Raw genomic sequence first — 11511 nt, 5'->3', positions numbered from 1 at the left:
TCCTGCGGATGTGTTTTTAACAGATAGATCATCTTGGTGCCAATACCTTCAGTGGCTAGCAAATTCAGTGGCCATGGGCGCACCTGTCCCTCCTTCATGGACAGGTGCAGAAATAATCCCGGTCTATAAAAAGGGTGACAAATCACTCCCAAGTAATTATAGACCTATTAGTCTTATAGACTCAGTGCAAAAACTAATAGGTCGATTGGTACAAAATAAACTCCAGTCATGGGTCGAGGATAACAACATTTTGTCACCATACCAAGCCGGATTTAGACCTTGCACCAGTTCTATTGATCAGGTTTTTTACTTTCTAGCTCTCTACTGGAGGAATGTGAAGTTGTCCAAAGGGACTCTTTATGCAGTTTTTATTGACCTGCGATCAGCATTCGACCTGGTTCCTCGCCATAAACTTTGGGAGGTTCTTGCCCAGGCTGGCATGGCCCCGGAATTACTAACCTTACTCGTCCGCTTACATCAGAACAATTTTGCGCAAATTAGATGGGGAAGCCAGGGGGAGGTGACGGACCCATTTCCTGTTGAACGGGGAGTTCGTCAGGGTTGTGTCCTGGCACCGACATTGTTTTCTTTATACATTAACGGGATAGTCGATTACCTCGACAAATCCCCTACTGACGCCCCAATCTTAGCAGGATCTAAAGTGCCTGTTCTCATGTTCGCGGACGACACGTTGTTGGTTTCACGAACCCCAAGCGGATTGCAGAAAGCGTTAAATGTATTCGCTGAATTTTGCAAGGATCGGGGTCTAGAGATAAACACCTCTAAAACCAAATTTATGTGTCTAAACCAACGGAAAAGCTCTAAAGGGGTAATTAAATACAATGATATTCCATTGGAACAGGTCGAGGCTTTTACATATCTAGGAATATCGCTCCAACATAATATGAAATGGTCAAATCATATAGATATGACTGTCCTAAAATTCCACCAGCTTGCAGGCGCAATTATATCCAAGCACAGATCTTCATTGACTAAGCCAATTAGGCCTGCATTAGAAATTTATAATATGAAAGTTATTAGTGCATCGCTGTATGGCTCTGAGTTATGGGGGTTTGCAAATTTAAGTAGCTTACAGCTGGCTGAAAATAAATTCCTGCGCAGCCTAATAGGCGTTCCCCAAAGTACCCCTACGATTCCACTAAAATACGACCTAGGGAGGAAAAAAATCGAGGATTTGGCACGATTACGTCCACTTCTCTACTGGCGGCGGATCATGACAACGCCGGAACTTGAACATTATGCTAGTGCCCTGAAGGACATAATCAGGGCTGATTGTTTTCATTCCATTATTTGGCTTAAAGAAATCAAGAACCTGCTCATAAAACTGGAGCTAGGGTTTCTATGGAATGATACAAACAGTGCAAGAATCCCATCAAAGTCAATTCTTAAGAAATTGTATTGGGACATGACCCTAACATCTGCCTCCCATACTGGCCTAGGTTCAAATTTGACTGGCCGTTTTTTTGATATAAAATTCCTACCATCTTATGAGGCATATTGGGATATTATAGAGAGCCCAATGGACAGGAAATTGTATTTCCAGTTCAGAGTAGGGTCCCTCCCTGTAAAAGCTTTTACCCACAAATGGTCATTCTCAATGAACAATAAATGTCATCATTGTTCAGACTTGATTGAGGATGCCGGCCATTTGTTGTTTGTGTGTCCGCTTTATATTGCCCCCCGCCGCAGATGGATAAAACCAGTATGCCTAAATTTGGGAACACGTAGCTATAAGGAAGCTTTAAGAATTTTTGAATCTGACTGCACCCCCTGCTTGGTAATTGCCGTTGCTAAATTTTTGGGGTGGGCTTGGATATTGCGCCTTCGTACTTTGAAACCCACTGAAGCTGATTGATGAGTGTTTTTGCCACCAAGAAATGTCTATTGTTTATATTTAATGTTTGATCATTATGATCTTTTATTCATCGATGATGTTTTTATCTGATGGAATTCGCCAGCATAATGATTTCATGTATTTTTAAACTATTTTATCTTAGTATTTATGGAACTGTTAGGATGTATTTGCTTTTATGACACGCTGTCGAATAAAGCTTTTGAAATTTGATTTGAAGTTAACCCCCTACGTTCTGTGAAGGATAATACGAAGAATAGCGCTCTGGTCAAGGGAATAGTCGACATGATTAGAGGAATAGGTTCTTATGAGACTATACCGAGAGATGAGACGCTAGCGTATATTGGATGGTACGTTACTGGATATGGAGTTAGTCTGAGTGGGAACCAACGAGCGAAGAGATCCTCTCCGATTTGGATAGTACCCCATCAGGGTCATTACTGTCTGCAAGGTAATGGCAAGAATCCTAGAGCTCAGTTAGAGAAGAGTTTTTGCACTGGGACATATGTTTTTGCGTCCCAGACTTCCCCATCGTTTCTAGCAGCTAAAGGTACCTACTTCATTTGCCATGACAGAGCGTATACATTGTTGCCTCCTGATTTCTCGGGCACATGTTTTGTCTCGTTCTTGTTACCTCCTACATTTACAGCTGCGGCAGATTACCACAAGATGAGAGTTGTTAGAGGTGTCTTCAGTAAGGAAGATACCGCAGGACAAGAATTGGGAGATTCCTTGAAGGGTTTTCTGCCGTTTTGGGGACCTATGGTTAACAGCAGGAACATACGGCAGTTGACGAGAGTGGTTGAGTCCACCATCGTCGAAACTGCCGGCGCCCTTAGTAACTTGACTGTTGAGCTCCAGTCGGATCGCCTTATGACCCTTCAGAACAGAGTTGCGTTAGATGTCATACTTGCAGATAGAGGAGGGGTCTGTAAATTGATCCAATCGAGCTGTTGTGTTTTCATTCCAGACAACGCTCCGACAGTTTTCCAAGCCATTTCCAAGCTACATAAGATCTCCGAGTCCGTACATATGGATGAAGGAGATTGGTCGTTAATGGGATGGTTCTGGGGATTGTTAGCCACTTGGGGATGGAAGATCCTGATGGTCATTGGGATGATATTAGCTATCCTTTTCCTGTTCTGTCTTTGTGTACAGTGTGCTCCTGCTATATGTGGCCTTTTTGCTACCTCGTGTTCGAGGAGACCTGTCCAGAGAGAGTTACTAAGTACTAGGATGATGCTACAGCAACATCTCAATGATCTGATGAATATAGACCTGGATTCAGATTGACGTGAGTTTAGGTTATTGCCCATGTAAGGGCAAAAGGAGGGTCTGAGGTTCCGTGAATTCTGAACCCGTTCAATGAAGGCTGTCGTATCGTGATGATTTTGATATCAGCGAACCGCAAATGACAAGTGCGGTATGCATGAGTGTTTTCGTCATGCTACACCGATGGATTCACTGTGTATTTGACGATCTAGTCTGAACCCTTGGGTTTCATTTTGTGCATAGCCGCCATTTTGTGGTTGCCCTCACATAGGCCAATGACTACAGGATGACTGTGGCCAAGCAAGCCTCTAGGGACGCATACACTTTAGTTTGAGTTCGTGTTGACTCCTGTTTGACCTGAGTCAACTGACCCTGTTGCCCGAGGCTAAACTTGTTGAGCCAGTTCCTTGTTAAGCAGCTGGTCAGATAGAGATCAAAGAGCAGGACATTGTTAATTCTATGACACACGCACACACCCCCCTATCTTGCTTCTCATCTGTTTCTGTTTCTTCCTTTATGGCCTTATGGCCTAATTATTGACTTGGGTTGAGGTCTTTTTATGATGGGCTCGTCCGGCCTGTTCGAGCAAGAATGCTGGTTTTCGCCTAGTCATTTCTGATGGGCTGGATAACTGAAAGTGGGTTTGTCGTTATGTGATGCCTCTGTAATGTCATCCTCTGATTGGTCAAATTTGTAAGTAATTGATGCTAGCCAGGAACGTGGTTTTTGGCATAAAAGACGATGCTCCGCTCTATGAATTTGAGCAGTCTCCTGAGAACATACACCGTGTTGTACTTCTAGGACCTCTGTTACTGGCTGCAGCTAATAAATTTGATCTTTGACGTCACCAAGAAGAATCCCGTGTCTCTGTATTCTAAGACAGGTGGACCCGAAGACTTTGGGCGTGTCCCCTGCGCCGCTGGGTTTAAATCCCGGTTCTTCATGGAGTTTCCTCGAGCGGTCACCCTAGGCCAATACTTATCCCCTTGGTCAGCGCCAGCTCCAAGTGGAAGTGTTCTACAATTACAGTAGTCACCCTAGGCCATTATTTATCTGCCACACAATTTTTCCAGCCGTAAAGAAAGTGGCAACAAGGAGAAGCATGGTACTACATCTGTTATGCTGAATTGGTTTCAAAGTCTGCGTTTTTTTTATATTTTATGGGGCTAAGACATCTGCAGAGGTGCCCAGTAATCAGTGAATAATACTTGGTGAGAACTCTGGAGGTTAAAGTATTTGTTGGAGAGAACTCTGCTTTGTGTAGTCCTAGGTCTGAATCAAAGTAGTGTAGAAGTTTAATGTGTCTACTGCAAAGCACTACACATCATGTAATTTGCAGATAACAGATTTTTTTTAATGTAGATAGTTTAGTGGTCTACTGCTTTGAACACAGATCCTTTTGTTCCTTGCAGTTCATAATTAGTAAGCCTTTTACCATTGCACTTTGAGCTATGTGTGAGTGTGACTGCTACATCTTTTAACCTTCACCGAGTCATGCAACACATCTTGTAAGTTGATTTACACAGTTGCATGATTTATTTATTGTCAATGTGTCTGTTATGTAAAGCACTCTGATACCCTGAAGTGCGCTAAAAAAGAAATAAAATACTGCTATTTAAATTGTGTGTAAATACTGGGACAGACCAACACATATGACATTCTTGCATTACATGCACTTACATGAAGGGACTGAAAAAAGTCAAGCATGCCTCTCAAGTACCTTTGAAGAGATGAGCTGTGTTCTTTTGTTCCCCTCCGTTGTATTTACATTGAAGTGTGAAGTTACAGGTCACTCGTTCTAAAGTAGGCCTAATGGTCCCTTAACTTGGCCTTGATCTATAAATGAAAAACGGGGACTAGACTAAACATGGATCCCTCCAGCAAATACATTATCCTCCAGAGTTTTCTTACCACGGGCAAATGTGCAAGGAAAAAAGAGCATTCTGAATCCTAAATGAGATGTTGTTTTTTCTCAAGTTTAATATGCATTTTTGATGAATACATCATTCATAAAGCACAGTCATATCAGATGCATGGAATTCTAAAGGGGTAATGCTGAATGGACTAACTCTGACCTGTTCTGTAGGGTGCATGTCCCCTGCATGCTAAGTATTGAAATGTTGTACTAAAGGAATGTGGTTTGGGCAACAAATTGTGTAGGATTCATTTTGTGTCCTGTATTGGTTCAATAAAAAGTGTATAACAATCCACTAGATAGGGCTATTGATTACAGTAGGTTAGTGATGTAGCAAATGTTAACTTTGCATGTTTGGAGTGACATTTTATTGGGATTAACAGTACTTGTAGTGTAAAATGCAAAGAGGAAAGCTTGTCTGCTCATCACAAACTTAAGCCCGACATGGAAAGTTAAGTATGAGGGGTATTCCATTAGGATGTATTCATTTTTGCTGAGATCACTAAGCTGCCCTTGTTTATTATAAATAGATTGAAAGCTAGAGCATACCTCTTAACACTCCCTGAATAAGAGGCTCACCACCCTTTGGCCCACCCTCCATTTCAAAACATTACAAATCCCACTCGGACTCAATCAGACTCAATTATCAGCCCTTCATAAAATTACTTGCCCAAGCTCAGTCAACAGTACTTAGTGTCTCCTTTTGATTTTACTGGTGTGGTACCCCAAAATAATGGAATGACACCCTTGGACATGCACAATGTAGAGGTATGCTACCAGAAGCGGTCTGTACAGGTAAGAGCAGTGGGGCAGCGTGGTGGTGGAGGCGGCGAGGGATTGGATAGACGACCCAGAGGGAAAATTGAATAATACCATTTCCCTTGTGTGTCGAATCCCCCCCCCACCCACCTCCTCTTACCTGCACGGGCTGCTCCTGTATGCTATAGTATCCATTGCAAGTAGGCATTTATTGATAGTATTTTGTTATTGCTTTTTACATGATTGGCAGTGAGCCAGGGACAATGATTGCATTTTGTCTGTTGCAATTTCAGGTAGTCGTCCAGCCTCATCGTGAAATAGTTCATACTTTTTCTGCTCCTAGCTGACTTGGCAGTTTAATTATTGCAAGATGGGCAAGTGGTCACGATATAAAAAAATATACAGAAAAGAGTGGGAGTTGGATCCTGAACTAAAAAGATGGATTGCCCCTGTAAGGACAGATGATTACAAAGCAGCATGCAAGTACTGCCATGTAGACATCCGTGCCCATTATAATGATTTGAAGCAACATTCAGCAACCACAAAACACCGCTCACGCTGTAATGCAGCGAGCACATCTGTGGCATCCTTTGTACAACCTATCCCTTCCATATCTAACGATCAGAAAAGAAGAGAAATCAGATTTGCCATACAAACTGCTTGTTGTACATCCATTAATAATATAGATGGGTTTGGTGAAATTTTGAAAGATGAATTCCCTGCCTTCCGAATGCACCGCACCAAATGTACAGCACTAATTAATTCTCTGTTGGGCCCATATTTCAAAGAGGAATTGCTGAAAGCTATTGGAACATCACCATTTTCTTTATTGATTGATGAATCAACTGACATTGAAGTGAAAAACTACTGTGCATTTGCATTAAATATTTCAGCAAAAAGCTTAACAAATTTGTAAGCACCTTCCTTGCCATGGTAGAATTAGATCAGGCATGTTCCGAAGATATAGCAAATGCAGTCCGAAACTTTCTGGAAACTTGTAACCTTGAGATTAAAAATTTAATTGGCATAGGTACAGATGGGGCAAGCGTCATGTGTGAGGAGCACCACTCAACATTCACCTTGTTGCGAGATAAACAACCATCCTTGCAACTTGTGCGCTGTATTTGCCACTCCCTCGACAACATTGCTAAGAAAGCAATAAGGAGCATTCCTAGCAATATAGAATTTATGATCAGAGAAACTTACGACTGGTTTTCCCACTCACCAAAACGCCAGGCTGACTATAAGGAGTTGTATCTCACATTGGACGGAGGAATGCCCCTGAAATTAATTTCGCCTTGCGAAACACGGTGGCTAGTGATGGCAGATTGTGTAGATCGTTTACTAGAACAATTTGATGCCATAAAATTACACTTTTGCACAGCATCCTATGTGGAACACTGCTATGCAGCAAGGATGCTCCAAGAAATGTATCAAGATAAGATAAATCTACTTTACCTCACTTTCTTAAAGCCAGTGCTCCAAGCAATAAAAGTTGTTAACAAAAGTTTTCAGCTAGAATCTGGGGATGCACTCCACATCTTCCGTGATCTATATACTCTCTACTTGTCCACACTTAAAAGGATACTAAAACCAAGTGTTTTCACATGTAACAATCAAGAACAGTTGCAGAGCCTAGACTTACAAAGTTCTGCCATTTATCTTTCACAGGAGTATGCAGATCTTGGGCTCACTTTCCGTAACAAGCTGCTGGAAGAAAGTAAACTCCCCTCTGTGTCAAAGGAAGGCATTGTGACAAGGTGCCTGGAGTTCATGAAAGTATTGGTGTGTGAATATAAAGCTCGTCTCCCCGAGTCTCTCAGCATGCTTAGAAAGTTAGAAACTTTGAGTCCCCAAAAAGTACTTGCCGATCCCAAACCACCTGTAACAGATTTGCCAGAAGCTCTTTTCACTTGTCCATTGGAGGTCCTGGAGTCACAATGGAGAACTTTATCCTCATGCTCCTTTCTTAATACTTCAAACATAGAATCCTTCTGGATGGAAGTGTATAACTACACCGATGCTGCGGGCAACCATTGTTTTCACGAGCTTGCAATGGGTGCTATAAAGATGTTGACTCTCCCGATATCCAATGCTCATGTTGAACGAGTTTTTTCCCAGATGACGCTGTTAAAAAATGGTAGAAGGAACAGAATGGGCATAAAACTGCTTTCAAATATTCTATATATTAAGTTTGGACTGAAACGCATTGCATTAAAGTCCTATTCATTTGGTCCACCCCCGCTATTGTTTGCAAAATTTAACAGCAGTATGTATGATTAAACTTGCAACAGTGCGCCACCACCCCGGAGCTGCATGCAGCTCATGTATGTTGCCTGGGGTAGAAAAAACTTTCACAGACCTGCTCATTAACTGCAGACGGAGGCACAATGCCTGCCCGCTACTGACAAGACCAGAAGAACACTTTCTTAGACCTACTCTTGCCACTGTGTACCCCAGAGCATTGCGTGCCACTCCTGCTGGTGCCAACTCTAGAAGAGCACTATTCTCCACCTTCTCCTACATCCAGCAACCCACATTGCAGTGAAAAAACACCAGTGCATTTGCATTATATATTTCAACAAAAAGGTTAACAAATTTGTAAGCGCCTTCCTTGCCATGGTAGAATTAGATCAGGCCTGTTCCGAAGATATAGCAAATGCAGTCCTAAACTTGCTTGAAATTTGTAACCTTGTGATTAAAAATGCAATTGGCATAGGCACAGATAGTGCAAGCATCATGTGTGGGAAGCACCACTCAACATTCACCTTGTTGCGAGATGAGCAACCATCCTTGCAACTTGTTCGCTGTATTTGCCACTCCCTTGACATCATTGCTAAGAAAGCAATAAGGAGAATTCCTAGCAATATAGAATTTATGATCAGAGAAACTTACGACTGGTTTTCCCACTCACCAAAACGCCAGGCTGACTATAAGGAGTTGTATCTCACATTGGACAGAGGCATGCCCCTGAAATTAATTTCGCCTTGCGAAACACGGTGGCTAGTGATGGCAGATTGTGTAGATCGTTTACTAGAACAATATGATGCCTTAAAATTACACTTTTGCACAGCATCCTATGTGGAACACTGCTATGCAGCAAGGATGCTCCAAGAAACATATCAAGATGAGATAAATCTACTTTACCTCACTTTCTTAAAGCCAGTGCTCCAAGAAATAAAGGTCGTTAACAAAAGTTTTCAGCTAGATTCTGGGGATGCACTCCAAATCTTCTGTGATTTATATACTCTGTACTTGTCCACACTTAAAAGGATACTAAAACCAAGTGTTTTCACATGTAGTAATCAAGAGCAGTTGCAGAGCCTAGACTTACAAAGTTCTGCCATTTATCTTTCGAAGGATGATGCAGATCTTGGGCTCACTTTCCGTAACAAGCTGGAAGAAAGTAAACTCCCCTCTGTCAAAGGAAGGCATCGTGGCAAGGTGCCTGGAGTTCATGAAAGTATTGGTGTGTGAATATAAAGCTCGTCTCCCCGAGTCTCTCAGCATGCTTAGAAAGTTCCCCAAAAAGTACTTGCCGATCCCAAACCACCTGTAACAGATTTGCCAGAAGCCCTTTTCACTTGTCCATCAGAGGTCCTGGAGTCACAATGGAGAACTGTATTCTTCTGCTCATTTCTTAACACTTCAAACATAGAATCGTTTATTAGAAGAATATGATGCCTTAAAATTAAACTTTTGCATAGCATCATATGTGGAACACTGCTTTGCATCAAGATGAGCCACGCCTATTTCCCCACTACTTTGAGCAGGTGCCATTGTCATGTATTAGCTCTAGGATTACCACAGTTATGCCAGTACAAATAGAGATGATTGTCTCTTGCAGTTTCAGGTAGTCCCCTGCCCTCTCATCAACACACAGTTCATCATTGTGCAGCTTCTCCCAGCAGCCTAACAGTTGCAGTTTAAAGAATGCAACATGGGCAAGTGAGTTCAAAACATTAAAAACAGTGGTAGTGGTTTCTGAATCCAAAGGATGGATTACCCAATAAAATAAGATAATACCGAGGCAGCGTGCAAGTACTTCCCCATAGAACTGCATGCCCATTACAATGATTTGAAGCAACATGCAGCAACCACGAAACACCGCTCACGCTGTAATGCAGCGAGCACATCTGTGGCATCCTTTGTACATATCCCTTCCATATCTAACGATCAGAAAAGAAGAGAAATCAGGTTTGCCATACAAACTGCTTGTTGTACATCCATTAATACTATAGATGGATATGGTGAAATTTTGAAAGATGAATTCCCTGCCTTCCAAATGCACCGCACCAAATGTACAGCACTAATTAAATCTGTGTTGGTCCCATATTTCAAGAGGAATTGGTGAAAGATATTGGAGCATCACCATTCTCTTTTGTAATTGATTAATCAACTGCCATTGAAGTGAAAAACTGCTGTGCATTTGCATAAAATATTTCAGCCCTATAGAACTGCATGCCCATTACAATGATTTGAAGCAACCTGCAGCAAACTTTGAGTGTAAGATTTACTCAACCATTAAGAGCTTCAGTTAACCAGCTGTCTACTTTACAGCTGCATGGTGTCAGAGGACTGATGCACACTTGCTAGATAATAGCAACATGCTGCCAAACTCGAAATACAAAATACTCCAAGCTATTAATCAAGATGAGCCACGCCTATTTCCCCCCTACTTTGATGGAGCAGGTGCCATTGTCATGTGTTAGCGCTAGGATTACCACAGTTATGCCAGTACAGATAGAGCGTATAGAGGCACACCATGTGCCTATTCACCTAGCTTACTGTCTTCTACTGGAAGAAACCTAAGTGGCTCCTTCTGAGGTCTTTCTGTCCAGCCAAAAGCTGGCAAGGTTGAAATACAAAGAAGGGATTAATGAACAATTCGCAGTTTCCCTGTGCTGGCCATGTTTACAGGGACGTGCCTCTGTGGAAAATGTATTCTTTATCTTGACACTCGCTCAGCCATTTTGTACTCTGTGGAAAAGTATGTCTGTTATCTTGCCATTCGCTCTGCCATTTTGCGCTTCACCCTTCATTACTGACCTTCTCTCTGTATCACGAACGCTCTGGGGCTACACTGTTGACTTGCCTCATTCCTGCAAGGACATACACACTCTGTTCGTGCTCTGGCCTGACCACAAACTGACCAACACATGCTCAACCAGTCGGACAGGGAGTTTCACAGATGCTTATCGCCTTCACCTTGTGCACTATGCCCTGCAGGGGCCCAACAACTACCATCTGTGGACTTATCAGATTGACCTCTATCTGTTGTATAAACATGCTTTAAACATGCTTTTCACCTATGCCCTGCAGGGGCCCAACAGTGACCATCTGCTAGCTTATCAGATTGACCTATAATTATGGTGTTCATTGTTTTACTGTACACGTCTCCCTTTGTATAATTATGATGTTCATCGTTTACTGTACACATCCCCCCTTTTGCATAATCATGGTGTTCTTTCTTTACTGTACACGCGGGGGTGGGGATGAAGGGTATATAAGACGCGGAACCAAAGTGCTTGGCAGATTGCCTCCTCAGACAAGCTGCGGGTGTCTGTTGCCGATGCTCTCTCTCTCTCCATCTCATGAGATTGTAATAAATATCCTTTCTCTTGGTGCTCCAGTGTTGGTCTCAGTTTGTATCCCAAACCCGTGGATGAAGGGTGGACCCTGCACCTTTGGG

The 11511-nt window shown here is 42.4% G+C and overlaps 1 pseudogene; it reads left to right on the top strand.

The window, feature by feature from the left end:
• Nucleotides 1-6189: 6189 nt before the first annotated feature.
• Nucleotides 6190-8102, top strand: LOC146866202 (uncharacterized; annotated as a pseudogene).
• The last annotated feature ends 3409 nt before the right edge of the window (nucleotides 8103-11511 follow it).

The sequence above is a fragment of the Triturus cristatus genome, chromosome 2_1 (assembly GCF_964204655.1).
Source record: "Triturus cristatus chromosome 2_1, aTriCri1.1, whole genome shotgun sequence".
Classification (NCBI taxonomy): Eukaryota; Metazoa; Chordata; class Amphibia; order Caudata; family Salamandridae; genus Triturus; species Triturus cristatus.
The sequence above is the reverse complement of the archived record's forward strand: the minus strand, read 5'-3'. Positions and strand labels throughout refer to the sequence as shown.